Source organism: Podarcis raffonei, chromosome 8, assembly GCF_027172205.1.
Source record: "Podarcis raffonei isolate rPodRaf1 chromosome 8, rPodRaf1.pri, whole genome shotgun sequence".
Taxonomy (NCBI): Eukaryota; Metazoa; Chordata; class Lepidosauria; order Squamata; family Lacertidae; genus Podarcis; species Podarcis raffonei.
Genome location: NC_070609.1, coordinates 58,328,149 through 58,338,911, shown reverse-complemented (window position 1 = coordinate 58,338,911; position 10,763 = coordinate 58,328,149). Strand labels below are relative to the sequence as shown.

The window sequence follows — 10,763 nt, the reverse complement described above, 5'->3', positions numbered from 1 at the left end:
GTAACCCTGTGAGAGATAAACTACAATGCCCAGAATTCTTTGAGGGAAATAATGTGTTTCGAATGTGCATGCAGCCTTAGGTTGCTGTTCATAGGTCTGAGAGGTCTTTTTTCCTTTTGTAAAGGAAACGAAAAGAAGATATTGATGAGTGCCTGCAGATCTGACCCTCTCAACACTGCTCCCTGGGTAAGCAACTTCCATGGATAAATTGCCGATTGGACATCTTATGCAAATTTGTGCTTGTTCGTCCTGGTTTGCTTGACATTGTAAATGGCAGCTCTGGTCTTGATGGTCCACAGAGGTCAAAAAAGCATAATCAGACCATTGCATCTCACAGTTTGCTTTATGGCCCTTAGTCATAGCTGGTTTCACTTCAGTGATTCCCCCCATCTCTCTTTTAACTGGGCTAATTATTTCCCCCCCACCCCCAAAAGCCCTTTGGTTGTCTCTGACCTTGCATACCAGTCTCTTAGAAGTTGCTTTTCATTGTATGTGTTCCTAGTTATCAGTGCAGTGGCTTCCTGCCTGCTTTAAGGAAACCCTTGTCCTTACCTTCAGAGCCTTTGATGGACTATTCAGCAGAAAGGCCCTTAGCTCAGTGGTAGAGCATCTGCTTTGTATGCAGAAGGTCCCAGGTTCAATCCCTGGCATCTCCAGGTAAGGATTGGGAGAGAGAACTCTGCCTGAAACCCAACTCAGTCTTGTTGGAGTTTGGTAAATATTGCATCAGGGTGCAGGAATAAATAGACTAGTAAGACTCATTGTTGAAAGGATGTAAGATAACTCAGGTTTATTAAAGTCAGGTTATTGAAGCCATTCTGAGCACATGCTGTCTGAATAGGACCTGATTAGGAAGCTCTTAGCCTGATGGCGGAAGGATAGCAAAGAGGGAGCCAGTCTAACCTCTTTTGGGAGGGAATTCCACAATACGGGAGTCTTCTGCTTCTTCAAGCACCTCTACCCTTCCTGCTCTTTGTGCCTCCACTGCCTCCATCAACATTTGCATGGTGCCATCTTTCTTAATTCTAGTCCCTCCTGAAATTTCCACTTTTCCACAAACATTATTACAAAATCCCTGCAGGAACACATCAAAACCTCGGAAGTGCCTGAAGAAGGCTCAGCTTGCAACAGGAAGTGCTCATGTTCCTTCCTGTCCAGCAGGATCCAATGACCAGTCTAGGTGGGGAGAGTCACTCACCATCATTTGGACAACAGAGACGTTCACAAACAAGTCTGTGTGATGACGTCTCTCTTAAGTGGCTTCAACCCCTGCTCAAACCAGTTTGTCCTTGCAGCCTTGGATACTCTGTTTTTCTCTTGTATACTGCTTTGATGGCTGTATGCTGCAAAGCAGTCTATAAATTATGCTGTGAAGCATTTTCTATTTTAAAATAATAATTTAAATTTAATTTAATGTTAAACAGACTGGTTTAACAAACAATCCCTCTTCCCAAAGAACCCTGGGAATTGTAGTTCTTTGAGAGGATAGCAGTCTTCAAACAATCGCCAGCACTCACAGCAAACTACAGTTCCCAGCATTCATAGGGGCAGGGCGGGGGAGAGAACCATGACTTAAAAGTGGCACAAAATCAGGATAAATGCATCATGTGGCTGAGGCCTCCGTTTAAATATGTAAACATTAGATGAGCATATTTGTTCTCTCTTAAAAGGCTATTTCTGCTCCAAAGTCACCCTATCGTTCTTAGCCACTCTTCGCTGATCTGAATTCCTTTCCACAAATTCCCAGTTTCTTTTACAGCTTTGTAGCTTCCAAACCCCCAGTTATATTTCCTCCCCATCCTGCTGAACCGTCAAGTGCAAATTGCTTGAGGGGCGTTCTGTATATCAGTTGATTGCTGGGAACCCCTTTTGCTATTTGCTAACTTATAGCCTATTTGTTTAGAATTTCTTTTCCAGAGACTTGCTTTGCAAGCGCCCCTGATAAGGTTAGTGGTGGAGCGAACCAGAAGCGTGAAGTGCACACATATTTCCCACCACTTGACAATTTTCATGACAGTCAGTGGTTCAAAATTTCCCCTGCGATGCAAGCTAACAGCCAGGTGTTTGTAGAAATCTCATTCGTCTGTGTAAGTATTGGTTTAGCTATTGATACACACTTGGCTTACATTGTTCATCCCGGCCTGTATCTTGACACCATTCCCCTGACTTCTGTCTCAGTGTGAATAGAGAAAGTATTTCTCCCGCTCTCATAACACTAGACAGCCCATGAAGCTGAATGTTGGAAGATTCGGGACAGAGGGGAGGGGGAGGGAAAGGATTTCTTTGTCCATGGTTAGACTATGGAACTCCCTCCCACAAGAGGCACTGATGGCCACCAACTTGGATGGCTTTAAAAGAGAATTAGACAAATTCATGGAGGAGAGGGCTCTCAATGGCTACTCTCTATGATGACTGCTCTGCTGCCACAGCTGGAGGCAGTAAATCCTTCTGAATACCAGCTGCTGGAAACCACAGGAGAGGAGAGGGCTTGTGTTTGAATCCTGCATAGTAATTCACAGCGGATGCCAAGTCTATCCACTGAAACACATGGGTTTTTGTGGGTAAATCATTTGTATAGATCAACAGTGAGGCCAGCCTACCATCCTTCAGACAACAGGAGCACTCAGAGCAGGTTTTTCTCAGAAGTTATGAGAGCCCTGGAGGAAGCAAAGGAGGCTTTGCTTTGTGGATGTGAACAGGCTGAGATTTCAGTCAGGAGTCTGACAATTGAGCCTTGCGGATTTCTAAAATCCTTGCACATCTCCCCTCGTTTAACTCTCTCTGCTTAATATCTGAACAGCTTTCTTACATCCTGTTCTCCAACACGGTAAAAAAAAAAGGGCCTTGTTTTCATTTGCGACTCTCTGTTTGGGTGAGTCCCCAGTAATCTGTTTCATCGCACAGCTTTTACAGCCATCTGCTTGCACTGCTGGATTTTGGATTTCCTCGCGTATCTGCAGGAGTTTGTTGACATTATTTCTCCTGATTTGTCTACTTTTCCTACACACTCTCCTGGGTCCCCCCTCCCCTCTTTCTTTTGTGGTGGTTGGTGTTCCATTCATTCCACTGCCAGCAATTCCATCTTGGATGCTCCCAATTTACTCTCTGCAAATGGGAGGTTCTTCGAAGAAAAGCACCAAGCATTTTTGGCGAGATGCAAACCTTGGTTGGGATGAGCGGCGATGAGTGCAAGGCCACACACCCTCCCAAGACACACCTCTCATCAGCAGTGCTTTGCACCCTCCTTGGGTGTTTATGCCTGGCTGGAATATGTCCTTGCTGACTGATACTGCCTTTTGCTTGCCTAGGTAGAGGAGTGTGTAACAAACTTTAGATTGACATGATCCTTCAGGGGAAGCCATGGCCATTTAAAGTGGTGTGATACTGCTTTGAATGTAAAGTGCTGATGGGGCCTATGTGAAATCCACAATACAGTGGTCAGGTTAAGTACTTAATTTGTTCCGGAGGTCCGTTCTTAACCTGAAACTGTTCTTAACCTGAAGCACCACTTTAGCTAATGGGGCCTCCTGCTGCTGCCGCGCCACCGGAGCACAATTTCTGTTCTCATCCTGAAGCAAAGTTCTTAACCTGAAGCACTGTTTCTGGGTTAGCGGAGTCTGTAACCTGAAGCATATGTAACCTGAAGCGTATGTAACCCGAGGCACCACTGTACAGAACTTTGGAGATCACCACCACTCATTTCTCACCATTGTGAAACTTTTAAACTTATTATTTCCTCTGCTCCCTGCTCCTATTCATATGCATGCAACTTCATCTCTGTGCAATACTTTTCTTTTTTAAAAGCGCTGTCAGTTATCTGAACTTTTGAAATTTATGTTAAATGTTTTGACAGTCTTCTAGACTAGAGGAGGGGAAACTTAAATTGCAATCTATTCATATTTTTGTTTGTTTGCTTCCTTGCCAAAACAACAACAAAAAATACCATTCTCCACCCATCTTAAAGAATCAGCAAAGATCACTAAGAACGGCTTTCAACCTTTTTAAATTCCAGAGTAAGTGCAATGCTTAATCTTTGCCCCCCACTCTTTTTGCACAAAATTACATTCACTCACTTGGTGCCTCTCAGAACAACAGAATTCTGTCACCTAATAATACTCTGCTATTCCTGTCATTCCAAAATGATCCCAGATGGACATATCAAATCAGCTCCCAGCCTTTCCTTGCTTCATTTATATTCTTTAATAAGTGAATATTGGACATCAGTCAGTGCTTCCTGTCAGATCCGTTTGTCTGCTGCTTTTAATGCTGTTTCAGAACCCAGAGAGAAATCTCTGTTTGAACTGTCAGTATGTGAATGCCCACCCCCCGCACACACAAAAAAGATCAAAAGCAGCTTACCCAACACTCTAAAAGGCAGCACAATTAAAACATCACACTTATTTTAGCCCCTTTTCTTCCTACAGCTGCACGGACGTAGGGCGGTTTAAAAAATAAGAACTGCTTAGCATGAAGGAAAACCTTATAGAATTATCCCAATCGCCTTTTCAGCAATAAAGGCCAAACAAGATGACCTGGGGACAAGAGGCAAAGGTGTATTTTCCTGTGTCTACCATGGTCACACATAAAGTAGGGGAGTTGGAGTCTTAGGCCACACCCACACTGCATATTTAAAGTGCTACGATATACCATTTTAAACAGTCATGGCTTACCCCAAAGAATTCTGGGAGCTGTGGTTTGTTAAGGGTGCTGAGAGTTATGAGGAAACCTCTGTTCCACTCCCAGAGCTACAATTCCCAGAGTGGTTAAACAATCAATCCCTCTACACAGAGATTTACATGTGGGGCGGGAGTTTTAAGCAATGTTTCCCCATTTACCCTGCAACCAACTGTCAACTTCTGCTCATATGCAATTTGCCTTGGGCTGCCTTTGATTAAAAAAACTGCAGAGTGTCAAGGAATCATGGCGTCTACATAGTGAATAGTTTGTGCCTATCTTTATCAGATCAGTGTGTGTGTGTGTTTGTATGTATGTGTGGTGGTGCTGAAGAGAGCAGAGCCTTTGCAGATGGTTTCTTAACCACTGGTGAGACCCTGACGCTTTTCCACATTTTTCCTCCTTAGCAATGTCCAAGGCTCTTTCATTTCACACTCCGGGCTCTTCCTCTGTGAAATTGAGACTTGTGCAAATGACAGTTCCCATGAAGACAGATCACCCCCAGCACAAGGTCAGCCTTCCACGAGCCTCTGATTCTTGGCAGATGCATCAGTCAAAAGCGACAGCCGACAATCACTTTAGAGTCCCTCAGCTACCCAGTTTGTCAAGGCTCCCCACCCTGCCCCCCTCAGTTGCATATTAGCCTTTTCAAGGCATTTCTGAAAACACACACACACATGCATGCTGCTGGGACAGACACAGGCATAATCATTTATTTGTTTATTACATTTATGCCCCACCTTATTCTCCAAGGAGCTCAAAGTGGTGTATATCGTTCTCCCTCCTCTCCATTTTATCCTCACAACAACTCTCTGGTTAGGCTGAGAGGCATGCTCACTGCATGGGCTTCATGGCTGAGTGGGGATTCGAACCCTGGGCTCCCAAGGCCTAGTGTGACATGCTGACCACTACGCCACACTGGCTCTCATGGACTGATTCAGGTTCCTTGAGGATTCTGCATAGCAGGGAAGACAACTGTCAGGGGCTCAGGAGCAGAAGCACAGGGGAGAGAGGAAATGGAGAGCAAAGGAGAGGAATCCGAGGGGAGCGTAGGGGAGTATGACAGTGACCCGAGAGATTCCATGAGCTTCTCCAGCGAATCAGAAGATTCCCAGAAGGGGGCGCCGATGGTGAGGACAAGGGGGGTCCCAGGGGGGACGCACCAGAAGCAAGGGGCCAGCGGGGACTCCCAAGGCAGCAGCGGGGGATCAGGACCAGCTCCCCCACCAGAGCGCAGTGGGGGGGAAGAGTCACATGTGTCAGGACCAGCCTCTCCTCCAGCGGGGAGAGAAGATGAGTCAGGGCTGACCACGCCCCCATCGGAAAGTGGGGAAACGGAGGGGAGGTCAGGTCCAGCTAGCCTCCCCGAAGGAGGGAGCAGTGACAGCAGTGTAACGGTCAGAAGGAAAGTGGGAGGCTGGGCGCGCGCACCAAGTTCAAATGTGCAGGCGCGCGGGACAGCAGAAAACCCGGATTGGGAGCCAGGTCCTAAAGCCCGACGGAGGGAGGGGGAAGAGTCAGGGGACTCAGCGTCAGAAGAGTCTAGGAAGGGCGAGACCCCGACGGGCAGGCGGACCCAGAGGAGGAAAGAACAAAGGAAGAGGTGGAGCAAGGCTAGAGTCTTAAACTGGTGTCAGGGGGGAGGAGATTCAGACGGAGCTTCGGCGGTCTAAAGTTTGAGACGTAGTGCTGCACGCTGCGGCTGTGGAAGTGAAACTGAACTTCAATAAAGACTTTTATACTAAACAACGAAGCAGCATTGGTCTTCTGTGAGCTGGGACCTCGGGCAGCGCTGACTGCAAGAAAGTCAGTGTCAGAGAACGAGACTCTCTGACAGGCAGGATAGGGACAGAGACAGTGGAAGAACAGAGAGAATTCCTTAGTGGGGGGGGCAGGGAGCAATTAGCCACAGAAATTCAATCATTGTACAGTCATACTTCGAGTTGAATGTGCTTCAGGTTGAGCGCATTTGAGTTGCGCTCCGCGGCAACCTGGAAGTAACGGAGTGCGTTACTTCTGGGTTTCGCCCACTCATGCATGTGCAGACACTCAAAATGACGTCACATGCATGCGCGAAAACGACGAAAGGCGACTCACGCATGTGCAGATGCGCCGTCGCGTCTTGCATTCCGTTCGGGATGCGAACGGGGCTCCGGAACGGATCCTGTTCACATCCCGAGGTACCACTGTACACACAGAGGGAAGTGGAGAGACACAGAGCAGGAATACAGCTGCAGAGCTCAGATAGTGATGCAGACACAGAAATAGTGGGAGCGCAATCTCCAAGATCTCATAGAATCACGAGATTAAACAAGAAGTGCGAAACTAATCGGAAGAGAAGGTGGCATTTTTCCTGTTGGGGAAAAGGGGGCGGAGCTTAGTTCCGGCAACTGTGTCATTGGAAGAAGACTGAAATTAGCTGAGCTCCAACCAGGGCTTTTAAAAGTGCGAATAAATCTGATATAATTAACTTCCAGAGCTGTCGCGTGTGTATGGGAGAGACCCAAGTCTGACAGTCGGACCGTTGCTGAAAATGGCAGGCTTGTGTTATTTACCGTTGCCCCTTCCACAACATCCAGTTCAATCTAACCCACGTTTTGACATCCTTTTACTGGCCAAATTCAGATGATCACATCTCAGCTTAATAAGGTGAAATATGCGCAAGCCTTTGAGTGGTGCATGTAGCCCCTTTGCTTCTCCCTCCTTTTGCTTGAGCCAGCAATGAAACCCAGCAGTCTTCAGCTAACCATTGTTTCCTGTGTGATGCATGTCCAGGAAACTAGGGTTTTAGAACAAGCCAAGATATGAAAACATGGTCTGAAGTTTGTTAAATATCCTGGCTTGTTCTAAAACTGGTAACTGTAGTTTACCAGTTCTGATGAAATGGAAATCTGTAATTAATTTGAGAATTCCTGGTTTAATTATGGGACATTGGAGACTGTAGGAAAGCACACAGGGAAAAGACTCACAATTCAGTCTAACTCTCTGCATTTTTCTGCCCCTCTGTCTTTTCTTGCAGCGAGGTATAAGTGTACTGCTTTTGAGGGAAAGTTCTGAGCACTGCCAGATTTTCTTCTGTAATTTTGAGTTTCTTAGTTTTACCCAAAGTGAAACCCAGCCATCCTTCAAACTTTGCTCTTCTCTGAATTTTGTAGCACAGTTTTCCGGCCAAGTAACGTGATCAAAAATCTATATACTTAAGTGTGAATAGGAATGCATATATTAGTAAAAACAACATTAAAATGCACTATATGAGGAGAAATTGTATTGCAAAAATGTGTATCTTAGGCAACATCAGGAGAAGTTTGCACTAAATGTTGTTGGATTTTCATGAGGACTTTGAAGAAGAAACCACAAGCTGTAGATGGAGAACTCCAGTTAAGAGTGGAAAAATGAGAAACTGTCAGAAAACGAATCTGGCAGATTCACTCATCCCTACAGGTGACCTACTGTGCTTGAACCTATTGCTTTCCAAAGGAATGCTGCAGCAGGAGGGAAGATGTTTGATTCCCAGAAGACCAGTTCTGGATAAATACATAAGTCAAAGGATTAAGTATTTAACATTTGCATTTCATTGTATGTCCTGACTGGGTTAGTTTCCTTGTAATACTGAGCAGAATGAAGTCCAATGATTCAATACACTTAATCATTTAATGGAATGTCTCAGTCTTTGAATGTTGATGGCAAAAACAGCAATGCTCTAAATGTGTAGATGTAATTAGCTGTTCTGTTATAAGACAAATCCTTCATAATCCTATGGCATGCAGTGAGTGAAAGATGGGATTTGCTGGGTTACACGCCTTCTGAAACGGAGCTAATTTGTGCTGGTTACACTAATTTGACTTATCCTTGTAAGACATTCCTACAACATGTGAGTGCCGTTTGTAGACTTTCAAAGGGCCCTGATTAATTTTCAGCTTGAGCATGTTGAAGCAACAAATTGATTATCAACATGGGGAAGAGTGTGGTGGATTGGAAAAAAGACTCCAGGGAACAAAATCTTAATGGGAGGAGAATATTTATAAATTGGCTAAAAGTAAGAGGACAATGCTGTGCGGCAAACGCAGAAGTAAAGAAGAATATAACTCATTACTCATTAGAAATATTTGGGTTGCTGCCAACTAAGTCCTACTCAGAGTAGACCCATTGAAATTCATGACCCTAAGTTAACGATGCCCATTAATTTCAGTGAGTCTACTCTGGGTAGGACTAGTATTGAGTACCACCCTTGATTCAGGATGGCTCTGTCCATCAAATAAGAAAATAGAACCAGAACAAGGATCCATTTCATCCACCAACCAGATGCCTATGGGAAGGACACATGCAGGACATGAGCACAATAGTAAATTCTTGCCATTCTCCACTGCAGCTGACATATAGAGTAGAAATTCAGTTAAGCTTGTATTATTATTACTTAATCTATTTATATCCCTCCTTTCTCCCAAGCTGGGTTTTGAGGCAACTTCCAGCATTTAAAAACATTATAAAACCAGATTAAAAAAAACCAACTAGTTAGAAACAATAGTTAAATTAGAACAAAAGACATTTAGAACCAGAAATTAAAATACAGTTTGCCCTGACAGCAACCCAGTGTTCAACATCATCTGCACTTTAGTTTTCAAAGGTCTGTCTGAGTAGGAAGGTCTTAGGCTGTTGGTGGAAGGATGGCAAAGAAGGAGCTGGTCTAACTTCTTTTGGGAGGGAATTCCATAATCTGGGAATGAGCACAGCAGAGGCTCTCTCTCATGTCATCACCAACCATCCTTCTGATAACGATGGGCCGAGAGAAGGTGCTCACCCAAGGATCCTAGCACCTGGATAGGTTCATATAGGGAGATAAGGCCTTTCAGGTAGCCTAGGCCCAAGCCATTTAGTGCTTGATTAGTCCTAAACAGCACCAAAGTAATACTTTCTGAAACAATATGTGACATGAAACAGAGCCATTATTAAAAATGCCCACTTCTCTGAATTTTACAATGCGCTTTTCCTGCCAAGTAATGCACACAAAAATGAGTATGTTAGCATAAAGTGTGTATAGAAATGCCTGTGTTTGTGAAAATAGCATATGGAAATACATTTTACAAGGGGAAATCGCTGTGCAAAAATGCACATATTAGGCAAAATTGCATAGAAAGATTGTGGACAAAATTGCATACCTGTTCAGAGAGTTTCGTGCAAATATGCTGTTGAATTTTCATGCAAACTTGATTTGTTGTTGTTTTTAATTGCAAACAGATGTTTAATGTTGAGAACAGAACTTAAGAGTGGTGTGGGGAAAATGAAAACTGCAGAAAAACAGAAATCGACCAATTTGCCCATTCCTAATTCAGACGCATGCTCCCTTTGATCTTGGAGATCATGCAAAGCCACCTTAAATTCTCACAGTCAAATACAATGCACCAGCCCTGCTTTGTGGTCTGCTAGGTTCTCAAGGGAAAAGAACAACCACAGAGTCCCAGGAAGCTCAGTGTCAGGAAGGCCATAAACATGGCTTTCCTCAGCTCACGTCTATAGCTAGTGTGCTGTGCTTGCCTGGCCCATATTTGTGATTCCTCTTTAATGGCAGTAAAAGTTTCATTTGTTGGTGAATTAAAAAGGAAGGCAAATATATGCTGAGCTCTTAAACACAAAACGTTCAAGCAACAACAACAAGACAACCTCTAAATGATTCAAGGGAGTTGATGTATAAGCTCTTCATTATTTTAAAGACACAGAAGTATGCCACTGTTTTATTTCATAGCATGGTTATTATTTGCCAGGAATTGTTTCATTGCGCATGATACATTATCGGAGCATTTGCATTGGTGTTTACTGCCAGCATAGGTCACTTCTGAAATACTGTGCCATTGACAGGTTTATAATTCTGCTGACACGGGATGGCAGATAGATGAGCTTCTCCCTTAGTAAAGATACATAAATTTCATGGCATAAATAGAACCAGGTCTGTTAGTGCAATTGTCAGAAGAGAAAACCAAGTTAAAGGAAAATAACTAGGGTGCTCCATCCTTTAAATTACAATGCAGCTGGGAAAAAATAAATAAATAAGCTGATTACTTTCACCCCAAAGCTCCCAGACTATGCTTAGAGCA

At 44.2% G+C, this 10,763-nt stretch overlaps 1 non-coding gene across 1 annotated transcript; it reads left to right on the top strand.

Annotated features, from left to right (window-relative positions):
* Positions 1 to 585: 585 nt before the first annotated feature.
* TRNAT-UGU (transfer RNA threonine (anticodon UGU)) lies at positions 586 to 656 on the top strand. The gene has a single exon. It is a non-coding gene; the product is annotated as a tRNA-Thr (tRNA).
* The last annotated feature ends 10,107 nt before the right edge of the window (positions 657 to 10,763 follow it).